Raw genomic sequence first — 11,807 nt, 5'->3', positions numbered from 1 at the left:
TTGGCTTGTCCCAGTCCAGGTACATAGAAACCATTGTCAAAAGGTTTGGCATGGAAAATTTCAAGAGAGGTCTCATACCGATGAGACATGGGATATCGCTTTCTACGAGTATGTCCCCAAAGACTCCAGAAGAAAGGGCGAACATGGATATGATACCTTATGCCTCAGCAATAGGGTCTATCATGTATGTCATGCTATGTACTAGGCCTGATATAGCGCATGCTCTGAGTATCACGAGCAGGTATCAAGCGGATCCAGGCTTGAAGCATTGGAAAGCAGGAAAGTGTATCCTTAAGTACTTGAGAAGGACTAAGGATCTTTTACTAGTATATGGAGGTAGTAGCCTATGGTTGAAGGCTACACAGACTCAAGTTTTCAGTCTGATGTCAATGATAGCATGTCGAATTCGGGGTACGTGTACACCTTGAATGGAGGAGCAGTGTGCTGAAAGAGTTCCAAGCAAGATACTACTGCTGACTCGATCACAGAGGCAGAGTACATTGCTATATCAGATGTAGCAAAAGAGGGAGTCTAGGTGAAGAAGTTCATCACAGATTTAGGAGTCGTGCCGAATAGCGAGAAGCAGACTTCCTTATATTGCAACAACTATGGGGCGATTACTCAAATAAGAGAACCTGGGTCTCATCAGAAGTGTTCTGAGGAGGTTCTAGCTTATCAAAGAGATCGTAACCCGAGGAGATGTAGTAGTGGATGTTGAATCTCGGATTTTGATGATATAATCAATTGGTGGGTTAATTGATCTAATCCATATTATTGAGTTAAGTGTGCAGGATTAACTACGATAATCAGAAAACATAAAGCAAGGATACCGGAGTCGAGCTCGATGGACGTTTAAGAGACCGAAGAATCATCGGAGATGCTGCCGGAACCGTCCGAGAAGAAATCGGGAACGTGTCGGAAGTTCGCCGAAGAAATCGTCGGAGGCTCGCGGAGATCACCAAGAAGGCTCGGCTACTCGTTAAAGTCATCACAAAGATTGGGAGCTTGCAGGGAGTCCGTCGGAAGAAGTTCGTCGGAAAGCTCGCCGGAACAAGACTCGACGTTCGCGGTTAAAAAAACTTGCTTAGGATGTTTTTTTTATGTAGTTCACCTGTAATTAGGATTAGGATTAAGAGATAATCCTATATCCTGGTTAGGGGCCAACTGGGCCCAAAGTCAAATTTGGTTTGGGCGAAAAATAAGCCAAACCAATGAATCGGAAAGCCAGGCGGTGGAACCGCCTGGCTGGGCGGTGGCACCGCCCAGCACCCGAGTGCTGGGCGGTGACACCTCCTTGGCTGGGCGGTTGCACCGTCCAGCACCCGAGCGCTGGGCGGTGGCACCGCCTGGCTGGGCGGTGGAACCGCCAGCACCGGGAACCCTAAGAGAATTCAAATTTTGGAGCCCAAAATTTGAATCCTCTTGAGGCCTATAAATACCCCTCAAATCTCAGCTGAGGTTACAACTTTTGAGAAGCATTTTGATTGAGAGAAAAGTCTTAGAAAGTCTTAGCAAGTCTTGTTTTCAATTTGCTAGAGAGTTCTCCTCCTTCTTTCTTATTGAAAATTTGTAAGAGGTTGAGCTGCTTGTAAAAGGTTGTAAGAGGGGTGTTTACCCTTCCATTTCAAGAGACTTGCTAGTGGAAGGTGGGAGCCTCATCAAAGAGGGGCCTCGCAAGTGGAGTAGGTCATTTGACCGAACCACTCTAAAAATCGGCGTAATCTCTGGTTTGCTTTTTATTATTGTCATTTACATTACTGCAAATCTTCTTACTGCTTTAGTTCCTTATTACTCTTGCTGCGCAACTTTAAGAATACGCCTTCAAGTTAAATTTCTCAAGTTTCATTCTTAACGTACGAAAGATTTTGTTAAAATCGAAGTTTTAATCCGCTGCACTAATTCACCCCCCCCCTCTTAGTGCCGCTCCGATCCTAACAAGTGGTATCAGAGCAAGGTTATCTCTCATATTTGGTTTAATACCCAAGAGAGATGGCTTACTCCGGCATGCAAGAGGGCCATTCTATTGCACGACCACCTTTGTTTAATGGGTCGGATTACACATATTGGAAGACTCGCATGAGAATCTTCCTCATTTCTATGGACTTTGAGCTTTGGTCTATTGTCGAGAATGGATTTCAAAAATCTTCTCTTCCGATGAGCGAATGGAATGAATCGGAGAAGAAGGTTTTTGCTTTAAATGCAAAGGCTATGAATGCCTTGTTTTGTGCACTAGACAAAAACGAATTTAATCGTGTTTCAATGTGTGATTCGGCTTTTGATATTTGGAGAACTCTTGAGGTCACTCATGAAGGCACTAGCCGAGTGAAAGAGTCCAAAATCAACATCCTTGTGCACTCTTACGAACTTTTCCGAATGAAACCAAGTGAGTCCATCGGAGACATGTACACCCGGTTTACGGATGTCATCAATGGACTCAAAGCTCTTGGTAAAGATTTTACTAACTTTGAACTAGTAACTAAAATCTTAAGATCCCTCCCTAAAAGTTGGGATCCAAAAGTTACGGCCATTCAAGAGGCCAAAGACCTTAAAGCATTCCCTCTTGAAGAACTCATTGGGTCTCTAATGACCTACGAAATGACATGTCAAGCTCATGACGAGCTCGAGAACCCCCTTCCAAAGAACAGGAAGGATATGGCACTCAAATCACAAGAAGACCACTTGAAAGGAACATCAAGTGATGAGGACAGTGACAATGACATTGCACTTTTGACTCAAAAGTTTAAAAAATATTTAAGAAAGAACAGATTTAAAAATAATACAAAAAATAAATTTGAACAAAAGAAGGACCAAGTGATTTGCTATGAATGCAAAAAACCGGGACACTACAAGAACGATTGTCCTCAAGCCAAAAAGAGGACATCAAAGAAGAAGGCGTTCAAGGCAACGTGGGATGATTCAAGCGCATCCGAAGAAGAGGAGTCCAACACCGAGCAAGTTGCTCATTACGCGCTAATGGCTTTAGGAGAAGAGGTATGTGATTTACTTAATGAAGATTTATCTTTTGAAGAACTCTCTATCGCTTTTCATGAATTATTTGATGAATGTAGAACTGTTAGCAAGAAGTTAAGTATCTTAAAGAAAGAGCATGCTTTGCTACAAGATAAGTTTGATAATATTCAAACTCCTCCATGCTCTAAGTGTGAGCACTTAGAAGCAATAAAAAATGAAAATTTGCTTCTTAAGGAACCTTAAACAAGTTTAAGGTTGGTAGCAAAGGATTAGATATGATCCTTGCACACAAGGGTCACATCGCAAATAGAAATGGAATTGGATTTGTAAAAGGATTGCATCAAAATCCTACCACTTTCATAAAAGGACCTACATTACATGTTTCCTCTTATATGAAATGCAACTTTTGTTGCAAATCCGGACATATTGCCTACAAATGCCCATTTAGGAAGATTAGTTCACAAAAATTAATATGGGTTCCTAAAGGAACTATAAAGAATTCAATCATAAATAACAAAGTTAGTGGGTCAATTTTTGAGGCACCCAAAATCAAATGGGTACCTAAAAATCATCCTCTTTTGTAGACAAACCCACAAGCTAGGAGCAAGAGATGGTATCTCGATAGTGGATGCTCAAGACATATGACTGGAGATCCATCTCATTTCTCTATGCTCACTAGCAAAGAAGAAGGGTACGTTACCTTCGGAGACAACAACAAGGGCAAAATCATTGGCAAGGGAACTATTGGTAACAAATTTAATTTTTCCATTGATGATGTCTTACTAGTTGATGGATTGAAACATAATCTCTTGAGTATTAGTCAACTATGCGATAAAGGTTACATCGTTAGATTTGAATCAAATATGTGCATTATTGAAAAACCAAATCATAACATGACTATGATTGCTTTAAAACAAAATAATGTCTATACCATCAATCTTGATGAACTAAGTAATGAAATGTGCTTCTCCGTCGTAAATGATGATGCTTGGCTTTGGCATAGGAGATTAGGCCATGCAAGCATGAAAACAATATCTAAGATCTCATCTCAAGAATTAGTACGAGGAATTCCAAATTTAAAGTTTATTAAGGACAAAGTATGCGATGCATGTCAACTAGGCAAACAAATAAAAACAAGCTTCAAACCAAAAAATCAAATTAGCACTACTAGACCATTACAATTGATCCATTTGGACTTATTTGGACCAATTGATACAACAAGTCTAGGTGGAAGCAAATATGCTTTTGTGATTGTGGATGACTACTCTAGATACACTTGGACCTATTTCTTAGCTCACAAAAGTGATTGCTTCAAGTGTTTCTCTAAATTTTGTAAACTCACTCAAAACGAAAAAGGCCTCATGATTTCATCAATTCGGAGTGATCACGGTGGTGAATTCCAAAACCGTGACTTTCAAAATTTTTGCGAAAGTAATGGGTACAATCACAACTTCTCAACTCCAAGAAATCCTCAACAAAATGGAGTAGTTGAAAGGAAAAATAGAAACCTACAAGAAATGGCAAGAACTATGTTGAGTGAACAAAGTTTACCTAAGTACTTTTGGGCCGAAGCTGTAAATACGGCTTGCTACATCATGAATAGAGTCCTAATAAGACCATCCTTATCCAAAACTCCCTATGAATTATGGAATAACAAAAAACCAAACATCTCCTATTTTAAAGTTTTTGGTTGTAAATGCTTTATTTTAAATGAAAGGGATGCTTTAGGAAAATTTGATGCTAAATCCGATGAAGGCATCTTTCTTGGTTACTCTTCCGTTTCTAAAGCTTTTCGGGTTTTTAATAAAAGAACTTTAGTAATTGAAGAGTCTATTCATGTAGTTTTTAATGAAATTTCCGATTTAAAGAAAAATGATTTTGATGATGATCTTGGTTTTGATAATTTGAATTTAAATGAACCCTCTCCTCAAAATAGCCATTTGAATGCATCTTCTTCGGAAATTTCTTTACCAAAAGAATGGAAGTATGTAGATGCTCATCCAAAAGAGCAAATTATAGGAGATACATCAAAAGGGGTTCAAACTCGTTCTTCTTTCAAAAATTTTTGTGCTAACGCCGCCTTCCTTTCTCAAATTGAACCTAAATGCATTGACGAAGCCTTAAAAGATGATTTTTGGATCATTGCAATGCAAGAAGAATTGAACCAATTTGAGAGGAATGAGGTATGGAAGCTTGTTCCTAGACCAAGTGACCACTTAGTCATAGGTACTAAGTGGGTCTTTAGAAACAAGCAAGACGAAAATGGTATTGTGGTTAGAAACAAGGCTAGATTAGTGGCCAAAGGTTTCAACCAAGAAGAAGGTATCGATTACGAAGAAACCTTCGCTCCCGTGGCTCGATTAGAAGCCATAAGGATGCTCCTTGCCTATGCTAGTAGTAATAATTTTAAACTATTTCAAATGGATGTTAAAAGTGCTTTCTTGAATGGTTTTATTTCCGAAGAAGTATTTGTCGAACAACCTCCCGGATTTGAAAATTCTCTTCTTCCTAATCATGTATTCAAATTGACTAAAGCTCTCTATGGCTTAAAACAAGCTCCTAGAGCTTGGTATGAAAGGCTTAGTTCCTTTCTTATTTTAAATAATTTTACCAAAGGCAAGGTTGATACTACATTGTTTATTAAACATTTTGAAAATAATTTTCTTATTGTGCAAATTTATGTTGATGATATTGTGTTTGGCTCTTCGGATGAATCACTATGTGAATCATTTGCCAAATGTATGAGTCTTGAATTTGAAATGAGTTTAATGGGTGAATTAACTTTCTTTTTAGGATTACAAATCAAACAACTTAAGGATGGTATATTTATTAACCAATCTAAATACACATTAGAATTGTTAAAACGATTTAACATGGATAATTCAAAAGCAATAAACACCCCTATGAGTACTGCGACTAAGTTAGATATGGATGAAAATGGTGAAAGTTTCGATCAAAAAACATATAGGGGAATGATAGGTAGTCTACTCTACCTCACTGCGACTAGACCGGATATTATGTTTAGTGTAGGACTTTGCGCTAGGTTTCAATCTAATCCTAAATTATCTCATCTTAAGAGTGTTAAAAGAATATTTAGGTATCTTAAAGGAACTTCAAATTTAGGATTGTGGTATCCAAAATCTGAAAATTTTGATTTAATAGCCTATGCGGATGCCGATTTTGGCGGATGCAGAATAGATAGAAAAAGTACATCCGGAACATGCCAATTTTTAGGACATGCACTTGTTTCTTGGACTTCCAAGAAACAAAATTCAGTTGCACTATCTACGGCAGAAGCCGAATACATAGCTGCAAGTGCATGTTGTGCACAAGTCATTTGGATGAAAAATACATTAGAAGACTATGGAATTCACTTTAAAAATATTCCCATAAAATGTGATAATACTAGTGCCATATGTCTTACTAAAAATCCAATTCAGCATTCTAGAACTAAGCACATCGACGTTAGGCATCATTTCATACGCGATCATGTCCTTAACAATAATGTTGTTCTAGAATTCATTGACACAAAGCATCAATTAGCAGATATATTCACAAAAGCTCTGAACGAAGATCAATTTGAATTCATTAGAAGGGAATTAGGCATGTTAAATTGTCCCTAAAATGAGCTTCACGAAAAATGACTCGTTCTTTTCCTTTCCTTTATGGATTTGATTTCTTCTTCAATTCAAAATGATCCATTAAAGTATAATCTATTATCTTGAGGGAAGCAAACAAAAAAGGGGAGGGTGAGGAAGAAAATTTTTTCCTCCACGGGATGCCAGCGGTGGCACCGCCAGATTTGGCGGTTGCACCGCCTGAGCGCTCGGGCGCCAGGCGGTGACACCGCTCGGTTTGGCGGTGGCACCGACCGAGCGACCCTTATTAACCCAAGGGGTTAGGGCCGGCGGTGACACCGCCCCCAACCCGAAGAGAGAGTTCTCAAAACCCACTCCCATCTCCTCTAACCCTCATTCTAACTCTTAGAAACATTGGAGAAGGATTCTTGGTGGTCCAAGCCTTCCATCTCTCAACATAATCTCCACAAGGTAACTCTTGAAATCCCTCCTTTCTTTTCTCTTTCTCTTGCTTATTTTTAACAATTGGTATCATCATCCTGTCTAGAAAATGGCTCCAAAGAGATCAAAAGGAATAAGGATTCAAGGAGATTCATATAACCATGACCTTTTTAGATCAAAAGAGGTAGCCCTTAGCTTTCCAAAATTTGAAATACGATGTGTCCATAAGGGAAAATACATTGATTTGGATGAACTAGAAGACTTAGATCCAATTAAATGGTTTGCTCAACTAGAAGCTCTACCTCTACTACAAATAGATGAACCAATCTATCCACGGTTAGTGAGATTGTTCTATACCAACCTATATGAAGACAATGATAGCCTAAGCACTTACATTCTAGGAACACCCATTAGAATTTTTGACAGCACCATTTGTGAGCTAATTGGCATAACTGAAAAAGATAGGGGATGCTATTTTAAAGGTAAATGGGACGTCAAAAAAATAGGAGCAACCTATTCCGAAGCCGTGAAAACAATTTTTGCAAATCCAAACCTTGACTTCCTACCCAAGAGCTGTGAACACTTAATGCCTTTCAACTCTAAAATTCTTCATCACATTATCACGAGCATCATATTCCCCAAACAATTTCATCTTGACGAAGTAAGTCAATTAGAGATAGGAACCATGTATTGGATTATGACCGGTCAGCATAATTGTTTCGGGTACTTGATTCGCCAACACATGCAGGAAATTATGACTAAGGATACTATATTGCCATATGGGAGGTTAATCACTAGAATTCTTCATGCCTATGACATTTGCATTCCACCCAATGAAGAATCTATTCAAAATGATCGATATAACATAATAAATAAAAACCTGCTAAAAAAACTTAGGTGCACTTTTAGCAATGGCATATGGGTTAGGCAGCCTAGAAGAACGGATCCAATTCCTACACAAATAGAACAACCCGAAACACCAATTCTTATGGGAAATGAATCTCCTCCTCCTAGTCCCTTTGGAGCAGCACCTTCAGCTCCTGTTTCCTCCTCTGAAGATATCATTATGGCGGAGCTATCTCAGATCAAATCACAGCAAGAACAAATTCAGAATCAACAAGTTGAAATTTTGAAGACACTACGACAGATGAATGAAAAAATAGATATCATGTATCAGCACTGTGGCTTACCTCCTAAGGATTAAATTGATGTATCTTTTTATTCTGTCCTGTTTGCTGTTAAAAAAACAAGTTCATGTTTGTCATCGATTGTACGATAACTGATCTTTCCTTTAGATAACTACTGTCTTAATCTGCATAGATGATGATGTCTTTTGGACAAACTATTTCTGGAAAATTTGAATGAAGAACTTTGATAAATGCTAAACCTTTTTCTATGATCATCAATTAGCTGGCTTGTCTCTTTTTGTTGATGACAAAGGGGGAGAAGTGATGACTTACACCAGAACGATAGCATGGCTAATATGAATTTGTGATATGAATGTCTTATATGACTTGCAAATACTTGAATATATCACAAGATTGATATCATGAAATTTATATTGAAAATCTTTATCTTCTATCGTAGCAAAACTCGTCCCGTATCATTTAACTTATGATTTTCATCGAAGTTTCGTACTCACTATTATTTAATGAGGATAACGATAAAGTTCCACGATTAGAACTTATCGGGTTATGATTGAATCCAATGGGATGAAATTCAAGTGTTTTTTTTCTTTTTCTCATAATATGGCATATAGATAGGGGGAGTTATGTTTAACTCCGTCATCAATTGATTGTCATCATCAAAAAGGGGGAGATTGTTGAATCTCGGATTTTGATGATATAATCAATTGGTGGGTTAATTGATCTAATCCATATTATTGAGTTAAGTGTGCAGGATTAACTACGATAATCAGAAAACATAAAGCAAGGATACCGGAGTCGAGCTCGATGGACGTTTAAGAGACCGAAGAATCATCGGAGATGCTGCCGGAACCGTCCGAGAAGAAATCGGGAACGTGTCGGAAGTTCGCCGAAGAAATCGTCGGAGGCTCGCGGAGATCACCAAGAAGGCTCGGCTACTCGTTAAAGTCATCACAAAGATTGGGAGCTTGCAGGGAGTCCGTCGGAAGAAGTTCGTCGGAAAGCTCGCCGGAACAAGACTCGACGTTCGCGGTTAAAAAAACTTGCTTAGGATGTTTTTTTTATGTAGTTCACCTGTAATTAGGATTAGGATTAAGAGATAATCCTATATCCTGGTTAGGGGCCAACTGGGCCCAAAGTCAAATTTGGTTTGGGCGAAAAATAAGCCAAACCAATGAATCGGAAAGCCAGGCGGTGGCACCGCCCAGCACCCGAGTGCTGGGCGGTGACACCTCCTTGGCTGGGCGGTTGCACCGTCCAGCACCCGAGCGCTGGGCGGTGGCACCGCCTGGCTGGGCGGTGGAACCGCCAGCACCGGGAACCCTAAGAGAATTCAAATTTTGGAGCCCAAAATTTGAATCCTCTTGAGGCCTATAAATACCCCTCAAATCTCAGCTGAGGTTACAACTTTTGAGAAGCATTTTGATTGAGAGAAAAGTCTTAGAAAGTCTTAGCAAGTCTTGTTTTCAATTTGCTAGAGAGTTCTCCTCCTTCTTTCTTATTGAAAATTTGTAAGAGGTTGAGCTGCTTGTAAAAGGTTGTAAGAGGGGTGTTTACCCTTCCATTTCAAGAGACTTGCTAGTGGAAGGTGGGAGCCTCATCAAAGAGGGGCCTCGCAAGTGGAGTAGGTCATTTGACCGAACCACTCTAAAAATCGGCGTAATCTCTGGTTTGCTTTTTATTATTGTCATTTACATTACTGCAAATCTTCTTACTGCTTTAGTTCCTTATTACTCTTGCTGCGCAACTTTAAGAATACGCCTTCAAGTTAAATTTCTCAAGTTTCATTCTTAACGTACGAAAGATTTTGTTAAAATCGAAGTTTTAATCCGCTGCACTAATTCACCCCCCCCCCTCTTAGTGCCGCTCCGATCCTAACAGTGGAAAGTGTTCCATCCGAAGATAAAATTGCAGATCCATTAACAAAGCCATTGTCTCAGATTGTTATTTAGCGTCATAAGGGTCTGATAGGGATCAGACACATAAGTGATTGGCTTTAGGTCAAGTGAAAGATTGCTAGTCATAAGTGCCCAACAAGCCAATCACACGAGTAATGGCACGTGTGACTTGATACAAAATATTTTTGCTTATTATATTTTGGCATATATCACTTTATAACTATTGCATATATATATATATATATATATATATATATATATATATATATATATATATATATATATATATATATATATATATATATATATATATATTGTAATGTCCTTAGATTTGTGCAATGGGAATCGGATTGTGATGAGATCACGATAATGAGATCGATTCACCTTTAAACACAGATCCTAAATAATCCCGATCATAGGTTACTCGAGAGGGACATCGTGATAACCGGACAGACTAGTGTGTTGTATACCCGTCCATATGATGGATGCAGCTGGTCCCATAGCTTCTCGTGTAGGGACAATAGGGAAACAGTATAGGTGCTCATTGGAGAATGAGTTCACTAATTGATCCGCTTACGGAATGCTGGATGGTTGATGATGCCTTATTGTTAGACAGCAATTCCGTAGTCCTAGTGGTGTATATGGTCCTTAGACTTGAGACACCAAGGATGTCCTGTATGAGTGCTCCACTCTTTGATACCAAACTTATAGGTTTGATTGTCCCAGATCTAGTACAGCTGGTCATTGGGAGTGGTAGTCGACCTTACGAGGGCTATTGAGTGTCGATAGAGGATCATCTACTCTCGGCATCATGAGAGGAATATCCCATGTGTTCTTTCTCAGACAAATCCTTAGCTAGGGTCATTCGGGTTGAGAGAGAAAGGTTTCTCCGGGAGAATCCGATTAGAGCGAGACTCGAGAAGAAACCGTATGGGTCTGACAGCACCATGCTCGATATACGGTCTTTGGGATATTAGATGGATGAGGGACTGTAGGTACACGGTAATTGAGGATAGACAGGTCCAATGGATTGGATTCCATTTATCGTCTAGGGACTACGACGTAGTGGCCTAGTACGTCCATCGTCGATGAGTCGAGTGAATTATTACAGAGATAATAATTCACTAAGTTAGAAGGAGTTCTGACAGGTATGACTCACGGCTAGCTCGATATTGGGCCTAGAGGGTCACACACATATGGTAGGCATTGCGATGAGTAGAGGTTCAGATATGAGATATACGACGAAGCCCTTATCTTGTTAGATGCAGATCCAATACCCACTAGGAGAGGTTCCATTAGGGTTTGACAAGGGACGTCTATAAATGGGAGAGATTCAAAGCCTCATAGGCTAGAGCCTTTGCTTGCCTCTCCTATTCTCCTCCCCCTCTCCACCTCAGAGCAGGCCTGGAGTTTTGAGGAGCGTCATCATAGCCCTGCTGTGTCGATCACCGCTAGAGAGGAGGACGCTTGACCTCCTTCACCCTCTCCTAAAGATCTGCAAGGAAACAGGGATATACGATCTCTCTAGGTAACACAATCTACTTTATACGCAGTTTTAAATTTCGCGGATTTTGCGCACCAATCTTCGCACGACGACGAACATCTCTTTCGGAATCAAGGATTTTGTTTTCTTGTTCTTCCTCTGTGCATGTGATGTCGCCTCTAAGATTTCCCAACAATATAGTGGTACAGCCAGTCTAGACGATGGTACCACCTAGACACAACATCCCAAGCGGTGGTGCCACTAGACTGGGCGGTGGTCTGCTTATTGTCAG

This window comes from Musa acuminata, chromosome BXJ1-1 (assembly GCF_036884655.1).
Source record: "Musa acuminata AAA Group cultivar baxijiao chromosome BXJ1-1, Cavendish_Baxijiao_AAA, whole genome shotgun sequence".
Classification (NCBI taxonomy): Eukaryota; Viridiplantae; Streptophyta; class Magnoliopsida; order Zingiberales; family Musaceae; genus Musa; species Musa acuminata.
The sequence above is the reverse complement of the archived record's forward strand: the minus strand, read 5'-3'. Positions refer to the sequence as shown.